At 35.3% G+C, this 20,827-nt stretch overlaps 1 protein-coding gene and 1 long non-coding RNA gene across 2 annotated transcripts in view; both read left to right on the top strand.

Moving 5' to 3' along the window:
• Window positions 1–20,827, top strand: part of LOC123563118 (sorting nexin-8-like) — a 49,843-nt gene that overhangs the window by 659 nt on the left and 28,357 nt on the right. The gene's annotated exons all lie outside the window — the stretch shown is intronic.
• Window positions 6,714–13,747, top strand: LOC128550293 (uncharacterized). The gene is made up of 2 exons (XR_008368208.1): window positions 6,714–7,275; window positions 11,942–13,747. It is a non-coding gene; the product is annotated as an uncharacterized LOC128550293 (long non-coding RNA).

Genomic DNA, 20,827 nt, shown 5'->3' on the forward strand with positions numbered 1-20,827 from the left:
AGTAAAGCAATCACTTTGCAATGTATAATGACTTAGAATATCCATACACAAACACATGGTTTATATGGCAAGATTGTTGTTTTTTCGGATTTGTTATTAACTGAACAAGAACAGTTTCTATTGAAACAAGATGATAGCTAGTAGAAGCTATCCAACAATTTTAACATTCATCAAATGAAAGAAAATGTATAGTAACAAATCGGATTCAGACAGCTATAAAGATAGACATTTAAAAAAAAAAATAAGCAAATCTAGACACTATTGTTGGAAAGAGAAATTAAAAGTAAATCTTCTGTTGAAATGTCATTGATTTACACGACACTAAATGCTTAAATTTACCAGGCACTGTAAACTTAGTCAATTCTCAGTGCAGTTTTCCTTATTCTGCCAGTGTTGGTGGCATTCCCACAATGATGAAAGAAGGCCTGCACATAAATAATAAACAGATCAAATACATAGCCAGTCTGGACCAAGCAAGTTATTTTGAACCAGTATAGTACAAACAATTCATATTCTGACAGGTATACTTGTGCTAGATAAACCATAAATTATGTATGCATGATAATTGGTTTTTTTAACATGTATGAAAATCATTTCAGGAAGAGCTACATCATGGTAAAGAGGTTTCTTACTTTTTCAATCTGATCTTGTCACGTTTTGACAGTTTGTTCTGTAAATAAGACTAGAAGTCACCATGAAAACATTTTTAAGCTGACACATAATTTATAAATTTTGTAATCATGTGATAATAGGATAATTGGCAAAATACTGCTACAGAACTTACATCTGTCGCAATTTCTTATTCAGGAAAGGATATAGAACAAGGGTAAACACAGAGGTAGAACATTTGCATTTTCAGCAGCTTTTTCTTCTCATATCATATATTGTTTGCAACTATTACTCATTTTCAAATATTAGCTATTTCTAACCATGTAGCATTTTAATCAGTACAAATGCAGGTTACCTCCTCCACCAGCCAGCTTCATTTAGCTACTTTGAGTCATATTCATGAAAACTATTGAATCCCAAAAATTGCAGCATTTCTTCTTGTTTAAGAAAGTAAACATGAAAAAGCAGAAAATGTAGAATTTCACCATTAAAACAGTTATAAAATATTCTTGATTCACAGTAAGTTCTATAACCTGTATCTCTCTGTCAGAGGCAAAAATCAAGTCTGTGCTACTTTAAAAGCTTACATGTCATAGCATGAAAAAATACAAGATGAAAATGTACACGCCAAAAATCTTTTTCTGTGTTCATATTTTAGCAATTTTTATATTATTTTGATTTTTATGTTTTATATTGTTCATAATTATGGCCCATGTATAAATGTCAGAATATGGTTTGTACTACCTCACATGTTTTATATTGTTCATTTGGCCCATGTATACATGTCAGAATATGGTTTGTACTACCTCACATGTTTTATATTGTTCATTTGGCCCATGTATACATGTCAGAGTATGGTTTGTACTACCTCACATGTTTTATATTGTTCATTTGGCCCATGTATACATGTCAGAATATGGTTTGTACTACCTCACCTGTTTTATATTGTTCATTTGGCCCATGTATACATGTCAGAATATGGTTTGTACTACCTCACATGTTTTATATTGTTCATTTGGCCCGTGTATACATGTCAGAGTATGGTTTGTACTACCTCACATGTTTTATATTGTTCATTTGGCCCATGTATACATATCAGAATATGGTTTGTACTAATTTAGTACTACCTCACATGTTTACTCAACATGTGACCAATAAAACTTCTGGAGCACATCATGTAACAGTAAATCTTGGTTTCATCTAGATATTTTTCAATAAATATTTCAGTGGGTTTTAATTCTTTGTTATTGGAAGTGGATGAATTTTATACAAGCAGAAAATGTAGAATTTCACCATCATTCCTTTCATGCCACCCTTAAAACATAAATTTTATTTTTTGCTGCTTTTGTTATACTTTGTAAATAGGCAGTGGAAATCTTTAAAATACATGTGGCTGGTGCGTTATTCAACTGAAACAACACAACTGTCCTAAGTAAGATGTTTATTGGTTTGTCAGATAATAACGCCATCATGTCCGATAATACCCAGATTGACGTTATATCTTTGACTTTATTAGAAGTATGAAGTAAGACACTGCCTATCCTATACCTGTGGGAAAACCCTTTTATGTTTGGTCCCTTCTGTAGAGAAAGTTGCTTTAAGACTTTTCCTTAGAAAAAAGATATATTTAAAGGATTGATATCTCGGTGGAAAGGGGATAATTATAATCAGTATGGTAGTAAAAATACATGACTAACTGATAAAACAGATTTAACTTACATTTGCATGTACATTAACTATAACTGCCTGGCAAAACCCCAAAGCAAGCTATGCAATCTTGCCAAAGCAAGCAATGCCTTCTTGCATTTCCTGTAATTCTATATCCCAACTATTTTCATCTTGGCAAATCATTAAAGATACTTAAGGTGGTCCCTCATTAGTACATATCTTAAAACAGATATTGCCTTTACACTTGATGTACATCCATGCTGTGACAGAAATTAAACTTAAGTGTGTTTGTGTTTGACTTTTACCTACTCGTGTTTTTAGTATTTGGTAGGTAAACATAATTAAATGTTTAATTCCTTTCCATTTCTTGATTCAAAGTTAGACAGAGATCTCTGTATCTGGGTATGGTCATTTGACTCAGACTTACTTAGGACCCACATGAGAGTGGTTTCAAAATTTTAAGCCAGAAAGCTGTTCAGTTGGCTTGAGGAATACACAGACACTTGGGGTTCGGATCTCCACACACCCCATTCTCCTACGCCCCTGGTTAAGTTTAGCCAATATATTTTAGCATTTTACCATGTATTGAGCATAGGTGACGATCATAAAAAGCATTTTGTAACATTTCAGCGTGTTTTTAAAAAATGCATTTTTACCATCAATGCTCTCAATACTAGAAGATATGCAACTTCTCACGAACACTAGAGAAACAATAGCCAGTTAAACGTTTAAATGAACCCCTACCAATGAATCACTGGTATTAATCGTCAGATCTGTTACCATTCTGTTAAATGACACCGGTCCCGACAACTGTCGTTTGTATTCCGACGAGAAATCAATAAATAATATAAATCAATCTATCTAAATTCTATGGAACACTTCCTTGCGAATAGATCCCTGCTTTGAAGTGCGCATATTATTGCCGGGTACCAAAATCACACCCTGGTACCGGCACTCCCAAGTACAGGTGGCACTCACACATACAGCGCTCGATAAGCGATTTTAGAGGAGCGGTGGTGTAAGTATTTCTTATTGTATCTCCGGTAATTCAAGACTTTTCTTAAAATGAAAGATATCTGCGCCCTGATGAATAATTGGTGACTATGTTCTGTGAGTGTCACAACATTTCATCTTGAAATAAACAAAATACGGCGAGTTAAACGTGAACGTTTGACTCAAAAATGTCAAATGTCAAAACAGCACGTAAAATACTCGGTAAATACTCCAAATGTATTCATTTTTGATACAGTATCGTATAGCCATGTCTTCCTACAATACCCAGTTCAAATTCCAAGACTTAATTTGTTATATTTAAAGAATGACTCGTGTTTAAAGATGGTATGGGGTTTCAAAACGGCACTCACATCGCACAGGTGTTAATTTTTTTGGCGCTCAACAGGTACAGCTGGAGAAAAGTCTTTAGAAACGTAGACCTTGTTGTTGTTTACTCTCAGTGTGGTGCTTGTATGATCATAAATCTTTATATCGTTAAAAAACTGACTGTAGAAGTCGACCTTTCTATGTTAAAACTTACGGCGACAATATTTTAACATTATTTTTTATTAAAAAGCTTCTTGAAAACTGATTGATGCTAAATTTTGATATGTCCTAGGATTTCGTTGAAAAATGAAAAACGTGCTTCAAAACATTCATATGACTCAGTGGGATCAGTGGACGGTAAGGTTTGCAAGAAGGTATGTGTGTGCTTGCGTGCGTTTGTGCGTGCGTATGCGTTTGGTTAAACGCCGTTACTAAACAATATTTCAGGTCAATCTCAACGTTTTTGAATACCAGTATAATGCAGTGAGCATCCGTATGATATATATAGAGCCAGGTCGATACTTTTTTCGTTGGGGTGTGGAATAAATGTTTAATTATAGTTAATTAGAGTTAGTAAAACTCATTTATAACGGACTGACAAGTTTTCTATACTTTTCTTTAATTTTAACAACTTACCATACGCCTACATTGAATGTATAATAAATGTTGAACGAAAATATTTTACTTGTTTCATTAGATTTAAGATTCAGTAAACACTCATAACAGAAAAATAGAAGGTTTTTACGGTGGATGATTTATACCGTTTCATCAATTCGCCACGCGACCCCGTCGAGCGAAAACACGAGAATTTAAAAAGTAAAACGCGGAGTGGTTAGGCCTAAATTAAAATTAAGTTTGTTTGACCTTTACCGACCCAGTATTTTTACAGTGGGTAGGTAGGTAGGTAAATAATTTTATTAAATTTTAGTTTTTTTTAATGTTTGTTGTCTCAGTAATAATAAAAATTGAAGTCTATTTATTAATTCCTATTGCTTGTAGATAATCTTGGAAGATGCTCTGTTAAATGTATGCTTGTAATAAACCCCTAGCCCTATTCATGCACACACAATATGGGCACAGACTTAATTTGAACATAAGGCAAAGTAGTATCTTTCATGTCTATACTTTTTCTTTATATATATATATCAAAAATGTTTTCACTACATCTGCGCTTAAAAGTACAAAACGATATAGTCGGGAAAATATTTGGCATCTAAACACACTACAGCTTATTTTCAACGAGTGTTTGATGCTTAATTCAATAGCTTTTTATGAGTTTTAGAAGGTTTTTACAACGGTTATGGCAGTATGCAAGCAAAAGTGATCATTTTTAGCTTTAAGCTACTTGCACGTATTGGTCATGTTACTAAGAACAGAAACAAGATTGGGTTTCCCCGACATCAGACATTTATTATGCCACTGTCCTGGCAAAAGAAGTATAAGATTTTTATACCTCTTTGTTCTGGCATTACAAAATTAAAATATTAAAACTATCTAGCTTGTCATATTTCAAAACATTTACGTTCGTGTCAAATTCTTGAAATTCGGAAACTGAGATTTTCTCACTTCGAACAAATGCATTTCAAAACAATCTCTGATTAAAGACATTTTGAAATCAACAATTAAGTCAGTTCATAATATATTTTCACAGATAATCAAATTTCCCACCACTCGCCTGTCAAATGCCGTAATACTGTCACTGTTATGAAAGCAGTATTATGTACAAGCAATTTTCAGATATAACACATAGTAGACAAATAATAATCTCATGTACATTACGTTTCCTTTGTAATCAATCATATTTGTTCTTCTTAAATTTCGTTTTCACAGCAGACATTTTTCTTTCAGGGTATTTTAGTAATCACCACCACCTAGTTGCTCTCCATAATAACTGCATCGGTAGTAAAAATAATCACAGTCTAGCCCTTACCGTATTTTCCAAAAATGTTAGGACTAGTTATTTTCACTTTCTCAAGACTTATTTGCCGAAAAATGATTATTTTGTAAAGTGTCCCAAAAATATGGACACAATTATCATAATCCACCCAATGTTGAAAGCGTAATAAAAAGCGTAAACGATTATCGGTAATTAATCTGTTGATAAACTTAGTCCTTGTCCTTGTTTTCATCATCAAGTAACACCCGCCTCAAAGAGCTAAAAGAAGTGTGTAGGTATCACGGCATCTGAAGCGGAGATCAAAGCGTTACAGTTGCCCGAGATTGTCATGGAATTACGTCATGTTTTCGCGCCATATAACACATCACTGTTTGACTGTTGTACCGCCTCGGTTCTTTGAATTAATCAATAAAAAAGTTTCTTCTTTAATTTCTTAAAGCGAATTCAATAGCCTGTATAAACTGACAGTAAATGTGTCAAACGATAATTGTGGATATCCTACCTCTGTGAGCTATTTTGCCGCACTAACATAAATCTGTTTGCCAAAAGTCGTTTTACGCCATGTATTTAAATTGCTGACGCTTTTTCATTATTTAAGATTTTTTATTGTTTTTTTTTTGTACCTTCTGGTCAAAAGTCTGAACTTTATGCCCATAGAATTTATCATTTATTTACTCTTAGAAAGAAATAAGTAATTTTAAGACCGCACTGTTTGAAATTTTACAAAGAACTAAATTTAAATTTGACCGTTTTTATAGAATTTTGCCTACATTCCTGTCGATATCTTATTAAAATCGTTATAGAATTCAAACTATATTACTTCTTAAGCGGTGCTAAAAAAATATTGATGCGATAATAACAAAAAAATGAATGCACTACGCGCGTTTTTTTTTTTTTTTGTGTATGTGTAAACAAAAGTAACGTCGAGTGATGGAAATTAGATATTACGATAGCTCGCACGTGCTCGTGGAATGGAAAAGTACCGGCATGACGTTTTGGTTTCTTTACGTTTAGCGGGTAAATTAGATACTAGATTTGTAAAATTATGTCCTTTCGTCAGATTGCCTTCCGGTTATAAGCGGTTTGATTGTCGTCTGCATCCTATGGCCTTAGGCAACGTTATCGGCATAGTTGACACGTTTTCGGAATACACGAGATGATAAACAGTCCGCTTTATCGATTTCTACTAGCCGGCCGCGGGTTGCTTTCTCACTTGCCATAATATAAATTATTTCCTTAAAATAATTTCATTTATTCCTCGAGACTTAAAATGTTTGTTAGTTGCTAAGGATTCGGGATTAATCGGCCTTTATTATTCAGTTGAACTGGTTCTCGTTTTATTAATACAGTACTGATGTGCATGTTCAGCGAGCCGAGAACACAGCCAGTTGTTCGATATAAAAGCAAAAGCCCGTGCAGATTTCTCACATTGCGTCTGAAAGGGCGAATAGACCGTTATTATACACTGACAGAATCTACAGTTCTTCTACATGTCGTTCAGTAAAGATAAACTTAAAGTAATCTTAAATTGAGATGCCGCATGAACGTGTTAGACCTAAACGACAAGGCCGGGAAAGGAAGGACGAAGGTCACAGGCAAAATGTAAGAGCAAAATCGTCAACAACAGGAATATCACCATAGGACGAGAGGAGAGAAACAAAAGGCCGGCCAGGAACGAGGTGCGGAATCAGATACCTCCACATGACCTTGGAGCACGAGGGACCGGTAATTGTGCAAACGATATCGAGAAGGAAGAAACAGACAGTTACAAGATAATGCTGGTGGGTGTATTAATAATATTATTGATTTTTAAGTATTTTATATGGTTCGGGTATTTCACAAGACTATGTCATGGTTAGAGGTAAAATTTCAAGGAGGGTGTGGCGGTGTAAGTGTATAGGTCATCTATACTAGGCTCGTCTGTATGGTCAGCATGTCTAATATTGAACAAAAAGTTACAGTCTGTGGGAAGATGCGCAAATTAAATCATACCTTCTGTTAGTCTTACCAGTGTCTTATTGGCGGCACATCTGCTTTCCTCCCTTGAACAGATTTTCAGAGACGAATATATCAATTTGGCATTATTGCCGGTCAAAGGGGGCATTTAGTTATCAAAACGTTTTTTGTAAGAAAGACATTTTAGACTGTCTACCGACGGTCAGGCTGAAAACACTCGGGCAGAATTATTCTATATGCAGTGGTCGTAAGCGTTCATTATTTATGCGGCGACATATCTAACCAATCAGTGATAAAGTTCAGAAATGCTTTGTTACATGTACAAGTTTTAGCATGGCGTGTGCTCGGTGGGCAGTTTCAGTTGCGTCGGGTGATATCGCCCGCATCCTGGTCTTAAAACATAACAGACTTGTGGTGGCGATGTGTGCAGGTTAATGACGCAGCGGAAACGGTTCGGGCGAGTACACGTCACTGCATGTGCAATTACTTCATTAATATTCAAATTTTCCATAAAAAAGCACATACTTCGCTCCACATTCGGGAGTGTCCTGCAGTCAGTATAACTTTTCAGTGAAGTATCAAAACCCACATCCCGGGATAATTTGCAAGTAGAACATTTCAGAGACATTTTAGGGTCAAGATTGGGGTCGCGCCCGGAGATGAAGTTCAAATGAAATTTCGTCTCATAGCTCAAAAAAAAAAAAAGAAATATCGATATAGTTAACTTAGCAAATTCACCGGTCAAAGTAGACTATATCGACCCAAAATAACAGCTGTTAAATTTCTAAAATAGGTCAAGATCTAGGTCAAGGGACTTGTCATCAAAAAACGCAAAACGCATACCGTCTAGTACGTTTAATAGTCTTCTCTGCTAACACAAACACTGGACTGACACAGAAAGTTTTTATTTTGATACAACACTTCCTTTTGAGGAATGGATAACATTGCAAAATTTGCTAGGATTTAAAGATACGCCACAAAATACCTGTATTCTTTGTATTTCCACGACGGTATTTTTTACATGATTTGCATGAAAAGATTGAAATATACAAGTATTTAGTAACAAGTTGACGGTGACAAAGATTAGGCCAAAACAAGGCGTTTAATGACTTAATACTATATTTAATCAATGTAACAATATGTACAGAAATTAGTGTATTAAGTTAAATTTCGAACACATTTGGTTTCTTCAATGTAAAGTAGTCATTCTATGCTATGCTCTTAAAACTATGATGATAAGAGATTGATTGAATAAGTTTTTGCATACGAAGCTGTAAAACTCATTTATTTAAGGAAGGGCCTTGATTATCCATCATGGCTGTATATTACTTGTAATTTAAGAATGATTTTCATGAAGTTTCCGTGGTTAAAAAGAAAAGGTTACTAGGTCGTGGTGGGCATTTAAGAATTTTGTGTTGAAATCAAACATGAAATCAGGCAAACAGCAGAACTATCTAGACGATTTTACTGGAGGTGGTTTTGCGGCTTTAAATGTATTTAAGGATTTGATAGCACTTGGCAAACGAAAAAACAAAGCAATAATGATTGAAATTTTGGGGTTCAGAGCCTGATTTGTAGACCTACAGATGGTGATCCGAATTCTGACCACTACACTTCAGAAAGTAAATTAAAAAAAAAACAAACAAAAAAACGATTGTTTCACAGAATAATTTTTATTCAGGACTGCAGATGTATGTGGATTGTTTCGTCTCTGCTTCATCCGGCTCATTCTGTTGATTTAGCAAGCCTATCACCACATAAGGGTTGAGATTTATTTAGATTTAACAATACTAGGATTCTGCGATATTACAGTCGGTAAAACCCGTTTTTTTTTTGTTTTTTTTTTTAGGACTATTTTTGGATTACCAATCAGGGTAAACAGTTGTTTTTTCTGCAAATGCTTGGGGTGAAGGTTTGGATTAAAGGTCATTGGTGTCACGCAAACTGTTGCCTGACACGTGGCATAAATGTGGCATAACTTCCGATAGAATTGTTCTAGAACTATTATATTATTCCCCATTTATCTGGGGTACCGACTTGTCGAATAAAGAAATCAAATTCAGTGGCGATTATGTTTGGGTGCCTTCATATAAATATTTTATTCAAAACCAATCACGTGCCTGGTCGTTTTAATGGCATTTGAAATGGCCTGCTTCGCCTTCAAATTGAAAAGTTCAAGACATTCTTTATTTAGAACAAAGAAGTATAAAATACACATTTTATTTCATTGGTCGGAAATCTCTACCGATTCTCTGATAATGTGTAGCACTGCTTTTAAAAGCATTTGAAATATTTCGACAATTATAACCGGTAAAAGTATAGCCTATACTTAGTGAATACGTCATCATGTTTATTCATGACGTATGGTTTAGTGTAAGGGTTCTCATCAAAGTTTATCATACCTTACGAGCATTATTTTCATTAGTTTTTATATGAGAGTGTTTTAAAGTAATCTATTACAGGGTTGTCATACGGAATCAAATTCATTTTTGCGGCGGTAGACATAAACCTGTTTTATTGCAGATTTATTATAACTACGAATAAAGGATGTTTACAGTTGTTTTCATATTAGCCTATTTTGGCAGGCCACCTATTCAGATTAATTAAGTGTACTGGTAGATTCAAGCGTCGGTGGGATCCGGTATTTAGAGAAGAGGCTGACCTGTCTTTTACGGACAGTATTTGGTTATACGTTTAATAAATTCTAAGACAAATCAGAAAGGGGATTTTATTTTGTTGAAAATACAAAACGAAACCAGTGTAGCTTGCCCATAATTCCATTAATTTAACGCGATTCTATGAAATATTAAGATACTATTTTCTTATGGGCAATATCCCCCGAGTCAAACATTCAAAAGACCAAATAGTTCAAGCAGTTTCTGAGAAAATGTTCATCGCTACCGACGCTTTACATGCTAGAGGTTTAAATTTATGACAATTATTTCACAATTTGGACACAAATTCAAATAAAACTTGTGTGTGCCAAAAGTTGATACAATTCTTCATTGATTTAGGTAAACTATTAAACAATATCCGAAATTACGAATTTTTGGTGATTTGAAACTATGTATGTACTTTTACCATGTATACACGCAAATAAAACAAATAATTTTTCATGACTACTTACTGTGATTCAGAAGTTCTGACGTCACAAATAACCTAACATCGAATTATTTTGTTAAGATCTAGTTTGCCCAAGATTTTTACAGTTAACCAAATCACACTATAATGTGTTATGCCACAGCAACTTTTTTCCCGGTAAAATGTTGTTCAGATTTATGCTATTAGGGATAAGTGCATCAATACGCTTAATTAGTTTTTCCTGTACGTACTGATCATTCGTATTAGAAATATTACAGTATCTTTCGGTAACACCGCGTGATATTTTCGACTCCAGCGGTTGGCTTGCCGTGTGGATTGAATGTTTACCTATATTTTATGCGTTCGCTATAATTTCTTTCGCGCGGATTCATTGCATTTTACTTGAGATTTGCCGCGGTCACAGAGATGCTTTAATAGAAAATTGTAAATGTCTAATATTTCTTTGTGTTGATTTTTTGGGGGATAAATTTTTGCAAAATTTATTGTGGCGGAAAAAATCAATAAATCGAGAGGAGACGGGACGCATGGTGTTTGTTAAACAGCTTTCTAGCACTGAGTGTTTGGTAGCAGCTCTTGACTTGCTTCGTGGCATCGTTTTGGTGCGGAGCCGTGGTGAGCTGAGGTCTGCTGTCATACATTCGGGTGTGGTCCGTGTGCTGGGTGCCGTCTGCGGTTTTTAGGGTCATCGCATCGCGTGTTGTCTCATGCTTGCGCCTGGTCTCCTCTCGCTTGAAGATAGAGCGGCCAAAAACATGCCAACTTAACTTTTCAATGTTTTTCTCAGATCTATTGATGCATTTACCTTAGCAGATGTAGAATATATTAATTTAGAAATCAAGTATTTTAAGTCATTTGTTCGTCATAATGTGTTATATGATCTTAAAACATTTAACAGTATAACAATGAGATAAATAAAAGACAAAGAATGGTACATGTTCTTATTTTATGTCGAGTAATATGGAATAATATAAATTATTTCCTTAAAATAATTTCATTTATTCCTCGAGACTTAAAATGTTTGTTAGTTGCTAAGGATTCGGGATTAATCGGCCTTTATTATTCAGTTGAACTGGTTCTCGTTTTATTAATACAGTACTGATGTGCATGTTCAGCGAGCCGAGAACACAGCCAGTTGTTCGATATAAAAGCAAAAAGCCCGTGCAGATTTCTCACATTGCGTCTGAAAGGGCGAATAGACCGTTATTATACACTGACAGAATCTACAGTTCTTCTACATGTCGTTCAGTAAAGATAAACTTACCCTCCCGCCACACCCCTAAGGTTGCTAATGCAGTAGTTTTTTATGGTTAACTTAGTTTTTTTGGTGAAAGACCTGACATTCTGGAGAAATTTGTGTCAGATTTGCTGCGTTTTGTATTATACTTTCAGGGTACAGATTTCTTATATGGCGTTTATTGAAGATGTCAGTGAGCTGTTAGTGCAACGTACACTGTGAAGTCTCCGATATCCCAATTATAATCATACTCAAAGAAGTTACGAATGAATGTTCTGTGATAGAAGCCAAGTCGAAGGAACTTCAAAGTACCGTAGATAGATAATTCCTGGAAATTAACTTTTGGATAGTTCCCGATTTATGGAATTCAGGTGTATTGTGTTGATAAATAACAGCATTCGTTAGAATGTTTTTAACTGGAGCTGTCTGCTTTTTTAGGATATCGGAAATTAAATTAATGTTTAAGACATTTTCTGTAAAAGAATATATAGGAAAGAAATTACATGAACTTGTGTATTACTTTAGCTTAGGTATTTTCATTTATATCTTAGCTTCTAGATAAAAGATAAGGCTCACTGGCAGTTATTTATGTGTTTTGTAATTTTTATGAATCGGTAATTATACCTTAAATGTTAGGACTGTCGCTCAAATAATGTTGAATTGAGGGGATCAGGCGAGATATCGAGTTAATTAGATTGCTAAACAATAACCGGTTGGGTGTTTGTTTTGTGGCGATTTATACGGTAGACGCCGAACTAGAGATATATCTATGCGTTTGGTGTGATGAATTTTATTCGGAACAGTTCAGTGTAATTTGCGTTGTCGTCTGTCAGTTATGGACACGGTCCGCTCAGTTTGGTGAAGCTATGTTTGCCTTTATCGGGCCTATCACAAGGGCATTATTGTCTTAAACAGTGCACCAAAGGTTTTTCATTGCAAAAGATGCACCTTGCTATTTAAGGTTGGTTGACCTGAAGTTGCTTCGGGTCACTAGGATTTCGTCCTTATAGTACTGGCGAGTCCTAGATTGCATTGCGTTGCGTTGCGTTGCTTGCTTGTGAAGTGGTTGTAGTGCACCACTATAGGTTCTGGTGATGCCTAGGTTGCTTTGCTTTTTTGCGTAGTGAAGCTTCTATAGTGAATAATTACAGTATTGGCGAAACCTAGGTTGTGTCTGTAATGTATCACTATGGTACTGGTGAGGCCCAAGTTGCATCCGTTGTCCGTAGTGCTTCACTATAGTGTTGGTAATGCCTATGTTGCGTTGTTTCTTGCGATATGAAGTGTCTGTAATGCATCACAATGGTACTGGTGAGGCCCTGGTTGCATTCCGTTGTCTGTAATGCTTCACTATAATGTTGTGTGGTGCCTATGTTGCGTTGCTTCTTGCAAGGTGAAGTGTGTCTGGGGTGCATCAGTTGGTGTTTTGTGTGGTAGGCCCGGTCAGTCCGTATTTTAGTTTTACTAGCTGAAGAATTGGGCTGTCTCATGAATATTTAACGCGTGCCGTTTTCGTGGACAATAATGCCAATATTGTCGTTCTTGTTTTAGCACAGACATATATCAGACAGCTTTCTAGCACTGAGTGTTTGGTAGCAGCTCTTGACTTGCTTCGTGGCATCGTTTTGGTGCGGAGCCGTGGTGAGCTGAGGTCTGCTGTCATACATTCGGGTGTGGTCCGTGTGCTGGGTGCCGTCTGCGGTTTTTAGGGGTCATCGCATCGCGTGTTGTCTCATGCTTGCGCCTGGTCTCCTCTCGCTTGAAGATAGAGCGGCCAAAAACATGCCAACTTAACTTTTCAATGTTTTTCTCAGATCTATTGATGCATTTACCTTAGCAGATGTAGAATATATTAATTTAGAAATCAAGTATTTTAAGTCATTTGTTCGTCATAATGTGTTATATGATCTTAAAACATTTAACAGTATAACAATGAGATAAATAAAAGACAAAGAATGGTACATGTTCTTATTTTATGTCGAGTAATATGGAATAATTATGTACGTATTTGTTAAATAAGATAATCGCCAGTTGCAAGCACCAAAATAAGTTTTTCCCTTTGATAAGAAAATAAAAATATTTTTTTTCTCTGGAATGCAATAAAATTATTTGAGTCGGGGCAATTTTTTCGGGTCGGTCGGTAAAGGTCAAACAAACTTAATTTTATTTTAAGCCTTAGCGAGCAAAAATTCGATAACATGAGGCGACGCGGAGCGAAAACACGATTATGGGGATGGGGGGGGGGAGGGTGAGGGGGATGCTGGCGTTGAGTGAGATTCAAGATGTAAAGCGGCTGGGTGCCCGGGTGCCCACCAATGTTATGCCTTTCAAACCTCAACTTCTTGCTCGGAGCCCGCTGATCAGCCAGTTTTCGCTCGACTCCCCCCGACGATTTACATATTAAATCTAAATTTTTTGTCTGCGATTCTCCATACAGAAAATACTAGGAATAAGAAAGGGCGAGAGCATGGATTGAAAACATGATAATTAGTGGGGCGCTGAGCGAAAAGTAGATATTTACGTTATAAATCGGCGCCTAAAATTAGCGGAAAGACGGAATGGCATATATCAGCCACCAAAGAATTTGTTAAAACGTCTGTTCGGAACAAAAGACGCTCATATTTTAATATCTTATTAATTCAAGGAATTTATCAATTAATGAGTTCTTGTTTGGCTCTCTCAGGAATCGATGCGAGTCATTCCGATTTAATAGCAGACATGAGACGTAATGACTAGTTCCATTAACTACTGTTTAATCCAACATCAAACTGTTCTTGGTGGTGTAATCTCTGCCACACATAACTAACCAGTCCGATTCATCTCTTTTCCGTTGTAGTTGCCTTAGAGCTGACGACTTCTCCACATTTCTGAAGACCTTTCTCTAGCTGTACTTGGTGAGCGTCAAAAAAAATGCACAACTGTGCAATGTGAGTGCCGTTTTGAAACCACTTACCTTCTTTAAACACGAGTCATTCTTTAAATATAACAAATTAAGTCTTGGAATTTGAACTGGTTATTGTAGGAAGATATGACTATACGAAGCTGTATCAAAAATGAATACATCTGGAGTATTTTCTGAGTATTTTACGTGATTTTTTTTACATTTGACATTTTCAAGTCAAACGTTCACGTTTAACTCGCCGTATTTTGTTTATTTCAAGATGAAATGCTGTGACACTCACGGAACATAGTCATCAATTATTCACCAGGGCTCAGATATCTTTCATTTTACAAAAAGTTTTGAATTAAGAAATACTTACACCACCGCTCCTCCAAAATTGCTTATCGATCGCTGTATGTGTGAGTGCCACCTGTACTTGGGGGCGCCGGTACCAGGGGGTGAAAATTGATACAGCTTCGACTGCATTATAACCGGATTATCGCTTCACCAGGTGTTACACGAGGTTTGTTTACATAAAGAAGTGATGATCTGGTTTAACATAGCCGTAAGAGTAACAATTTTGGTTCCCGGTTTATGACATGCACTACACAAAGCGAGGGTCCAGCGCAAGCAAGTGTTCCCATTGTTCGTGAGAAGTTGCATATCTTCTAGTATTGAGAGCATTGATGGTAAAAATGCATTTTTTAAAAACACGCTGAAATGTTACAAAATGCTTTTTATGATCGTCACCTATGCTCAATACATGGTAAAATGCTAAAATATATTGGCTAAACTTAACCAGGGGCGTAGGAGAATGGGGTGTGTGGAGGTCCGAACCCCAAGTGTCTGTGGAGGAATATTGATGGTTCTACACAAGTGCCCACTTGAGCAGTACAAAATGCCTGCAAGCTTAATAAAAACATCCAGAAGTGTATATAATTATGACCTTTGTCTACAACATAATATATCTTTCTGATAATTATGCCTTTACCATTTGTGAGATATATTTTATTGGTCCCACTATAAAACAAGAAAGTTGAAAAAAACACATGTATTTGTTTTAAGGTGTACCTCTAATAATTCTAAGATTTTTTATTAATCTTAGCCTTTGAAAATATTGCATTAAATTTTGCAGTTGTTGCCTGTTTCTAAATTTTATGCTTGTTGTGACACACCAGTGTGATTTATAACAGAAGATAAATATTTTTATGTATTATGAAAATTGCGCAACTAGAAATTTGTTATACTGAGGTTAAGGAACAGTAAGGGTTTTAATGTACAAAAGAATTTAGTTTGCATTTACCTAATTATGGGACAAGTTAAAAAACTTTTTTTATTTAGTAGTAGTATTATGTCAAAATACTTCTGTGTCAAGTGTTCACTTCCATATAAAAGAAACCTAATTAGATTATTTGGGCTAATTATAGACTTCGTAGATTAAGTAGGCAGGATACACAAATTAGAAAAAAGCATGTGTTGAGATTTGCAAACTTAGAATTGCCTCATGTCCAGGGTCAAGATAAAAAGTGGGTGTCTTATGTGATGTGCCCTGGTTTAAGAAGTTTTAGAATGGGAGTCTAGTAGAAAATCACAATTTTGGTAACATTTAATTAATATGCTAAAAATTGTACTATGTAAAATGTGGGTCTGGGACAACCTGTGTATGAAATGAACTAGAATCTGTCTTACCCTTTTATGATAGGAAGAGGCAACTATAGTAGGGTCTAAATACTTGGGTTTGCTGTATCTCTTTGATTCCATCAGGTATATAGAGAATATTAGGTTACTGTCTGATAAATTTAAATTTATTAGGCGAGTTGAAGAAAATATATTAGGCGAGGCTCTGCCGAGCCTTATATTTTTCGCAGACAAGCCTTATAAATTTAAATTCTTCAGACAGTAATCTAATATTCTATTTATCCTACCTGCTCAGAAAATTGGGAAAAGAGTCATTGGAAAGAGCAACTGCATGCAGACTAGATGTCATCATTATATGACGTTTGTAAAATTAATGCAATTCAATTTGTGGATAAAGTTGAAAAATTGCAGGAACTTTTTTGTTCCTGGATAAATACTTTTGATATTACCACTTATTTTCTTAGTTAGAACATTTCCAATACAATGATAACAGTTTCACTGAAAAATTCGGAAAAAAAGTGTTTTCAAAATTTCCGGCTGAAGTGCTGTAAAAGTGAAAAATATCAATAACTTTTTTGTTTCTGGATAAAAACCTATGATTTGACTGCTCATTTTCTAAGTTCAAACATTTCCAATACAACTGTGACGGTTTCAATGCAAAAATTTGATAAAATATGTGCTGATTTCAAAATTTCCTGCAAATTTAAAGTGATATCTTGACACTGACTAGATAAAGCAAAGTTTATTAGGCAGGCCGATTTTGTGCTATATCTTGTATGAGGGGAGGATAAAAAAGTTTTGTTATTATATTTTATAGATTTATTTTGATGTTAATGAGATGTGAAACAAAACATTAAAGTCCTGTTTTGCACTATAATTATAACCTGCTCTGTGTTGGTACACTGAAAAACCCATATCGGCAAATTAGCTCATAATAAATGGTTTCTCATAACAAGTGGTCTCACATAACAAGTTATCTCTAATAACAACAGGTTGAGGACTGAGTGCAAGACTTGTATCTTGTTCTTTACTAATACATGTATATACAGTTACAGTACTTTTGTGCTTGACCTTTGGCTCGTGGTGTCTCTAAAAAGTGGTCTCTCATAACAAGTCGTCTCTTGTAACAGGATGTAAGAAAAAATGGTGATCTTTCAAGGCAGGTTGTTGTAGTTTTGATATTTATGCACAGGTCTTTTATGGTAAAAGGTCTTATCCTGCTAAATTTCTATAATGAACTTTTCCATCTTTCAATTTGGACAGTACCATTAACTGTTAAAAGGGGTGCTTACCAAAAAAGATTCTGACTGGTCTGCACTTGTCGCAAAGGCAGAATCACTTGTGGCCAGCAGGCTAAGGGTAAAATTGTACTTATTAGATGATGTAGAAGTGCAGCAGTGTTTGAGTAATTGAAATGATTCATTTTTCTGAGATATCATTTCATAATTATGTTCATGGTGCAGAAATTAACAACAGACCCACACACATATTAGTAGTCTGTTACCTATCCTTACTGATGATTAATCCATCATGGTTCTTTAAGGTAGTTCTGCACGTTTGGATTGAAACTTTTTCTACAGTGTAGAATTTGATTAAACTCTGACTTTTCAAAACTTCAGAATATACCTAGAAAATTCAGCAAATAAAACTGATAGGGTCGTGTGCTTGATTTTTTTCTAGACTGATTTGAAAAATGTGGATCTCACGCAATATTTCATAATGCGAGCCTATGGGAAAATCATAACTTTCATAACATAGAAATTTTTCTACAATATAGATTTTGATGAAACTTCTCACAGTTGTAAATAAACATGTGGCCTATTATTTGGTGGAATAAAATGTATAGGTCTGTGTGCTTATTTTTGAGATATTTGACCATTATTAAAGTGAAGTGGACATTTTAAGACATTATTTTGAACTTTTTAAAGTGTCATATGTTTTAATAACATATTTTGACTTCAGAAATATAGCAATAGTGCCATTGTAATAAATTTACTCACAAGTTTCGATTAATTCATAAAATGATTTTCATTTCTGTACGCTGAATCCAGGCTTTATTCTATGTTTTTCGGATAAATGACGTTACGCCATCACTTTCGGTTTATCAGACGTGCAGAACTACCTTAAAGAAATAATGAAAAAGTCACAGATTAACCTCAGATGATAACAAAAGACCACAGTAATACTACTATTTAGTAATTTAAAAGCTGACACTTCATAAACACAATTTGAAGAAATGACTGTTGTACAATTATGATATCAGAAAATTTGAAATTTAAGTGACTTGCTGATGTTTTCATGGTAAAAAGAAAATTACATCATTATTAGGTACTCTCCCAATTTTACAAGGTACACAAATAGGGGCACTTAGAGAGATGTTCCAAAATACCTTCAGCCTGCTCCAATGTCTGTTTGTGTTTTTCCCAATCTGACTAAAGTACTTGATCTTCTAAACGAAGATCTGAGAACGACCCATTCACATTTGTCTTCTGTATATTTTGGATTTCCAGTATTGCTATTTTTAGCTCGACTATTCGAAGAATAGTCTAGCTATTCTACTCACCCTGGCGTCGGCGTCGGCGTCGGTGTCGGCGTCGGCGTCACACCTTGGTTAAGTTTTTGCATGCAAGTCCATCAATTAAAAGCATATAGCTTTGAAACTTATTTTTTCTTTTTCTAGGTCAATTACCAACCTCTCTGGGTCAAGTCCCATAACTCTGACATGTATTTTGAGCAAATTATGCCCCCTTTTAGACTTAGAAAATTTTGGTTAAAGTTTTACATGCAAGTTATTATCTCCAAAACTAATGCAGATATTGATTTGAAACTTCACATGTGTCTTCGGGGTTATAAAACTAGTTGATAGCAGCAAGTCCAATAACTCTGACCTTCATTTTGGCCAAATTATGCCCCCTTTTGGACTTAGAAAATTCTGGTTGAAGTTTTGTGTGCAGTTACATACAGCTATTTCTAAAAGGCATATAGATTTGAAACTTATTTTTTCTTTTTCTAGATCAATTACCAACCTCACTGGGTCAAGTTCCATAACTCTGACATTTTTTTTGAGGAAATTATGCCCACTTTTAGACATAGAAAATTTTGGTTAAAGTTTTACATGCAAGTTATTATCTTCAAAACTAATGCAGATATTGATTTGAAACTTCACATGTGTCTTCGGGGTTATAAAACTAGTTGATAGCAGCAAGTCCCATAACTCTGACCTTCATTTTGGCCAAATTATGCCCCCTTTTGGACTTAGCAAATTCTGGTTAAAGTTTTGCGTGCAAGTACATACTGCTATTACTAAAAGGCATATAGATTTGAAACTTATTTTTTCTATTTCTAGATCAATTACTAACTTCGCTGGATCAAGTTCCATAACTCTGGCATGTATTTTGGGCAAATTATGCCCCCTTTTGGACTTTGAAAATTCTGGTTAAAGTTTTAGTTGCGAGTTTCTATCTCCAAAACTAATGCAGATATTGAATTGAAACTTCACATGTGCCTTAGGGGTTATAAAACTAGTTGATAGCAGCAAGTCCCATAACTGATATGCATTTTGGTCAAATTATTCCCCCTTTTGAACTTAAAACTCTTTTGATATTTAACCTTTTTAGGTAATATTTTCCTGCCTCTGGGACAATATTTCGAATAGTCGAGCTTGGCTGTCTTATGGACAGCTCTTGTTATTTTATCCAGTCAGACGACTTGTTCGAATGTCAAAGTGTAAGAAAAATGTGCAGTCATTCCAGGGCTCGAACCTGGGACCCCTCGCTTACGAAACAAATAGCCTGCCGACTGAGCTAGCCGGCTATCTGATACATTACGACAATCAAAAGTCAAGGCTACATGTAGATTTGCAAGATGTTGTAAGTTAGGCTCTGATTGGCTAGCGAAAGGGTCGTCAGAACGAGGCTATTAATAGGTCGTTCTCAGATCCTATGCGTAGCGTTATAGGAGATGTACTTTAGTCAGATTGTGTTTTTCCCACCGATTTATAAAGACCTAAGTACCTTAGTATAGTGTTTGAACTGTTTGTCACCTGTTACACTAATTTATGTACTTAACATTTATTTTCTCTGGAACTTCATCTGGAGCATAGCATGGTCCTCTTCCAAAATTGCACACTCTCTAGCCTGTTTAAGCCCTGAAATTCAGGTGAGCAATCTAGGGCCATCATGGATCCCTTGTTATTCCATAGAATAATATCTCATTGGTTATGATATATCTTGTGAAAGTGTTGCTTTAATTTTTACTTGGACATGCATTTAAATTGACAATAAAAATGCAGTACATAGTAGTTTTCAGTGTTTTAGTCTAGGCTGACTCATGCAGGCTTCTTCTGCAGTTAAACAGCTTGGTGAATCTTTATTAAATATGGCCAGAATAATCTGTCAAGTTTGTTTAAACAGTTCTTCTTGAATACAAAAGAAACTACTACAGAAGAAATGAGAAACTTCAGATAACTTTTGTGCAAGAACCTCTCTGTGGATGTTTTGTGACATGAATCTCTTCCAGATTG

Source organism: Mercenaria mercenaria, chromosome 2 (genome assembly GCF_021730395.1).
Source record: "Mercenaria mercenaria strain notata chromosome 2, MADL_Memer_1, whole genome shotgun sequence".
Classification (NCBI taxonomy): domain Eukaryota; kingdom Metazoa; phylum Mollusca; class Bivalvia; order Venerida; family Veneridae; genus Mercenaria; species Mercenaria mercenaria.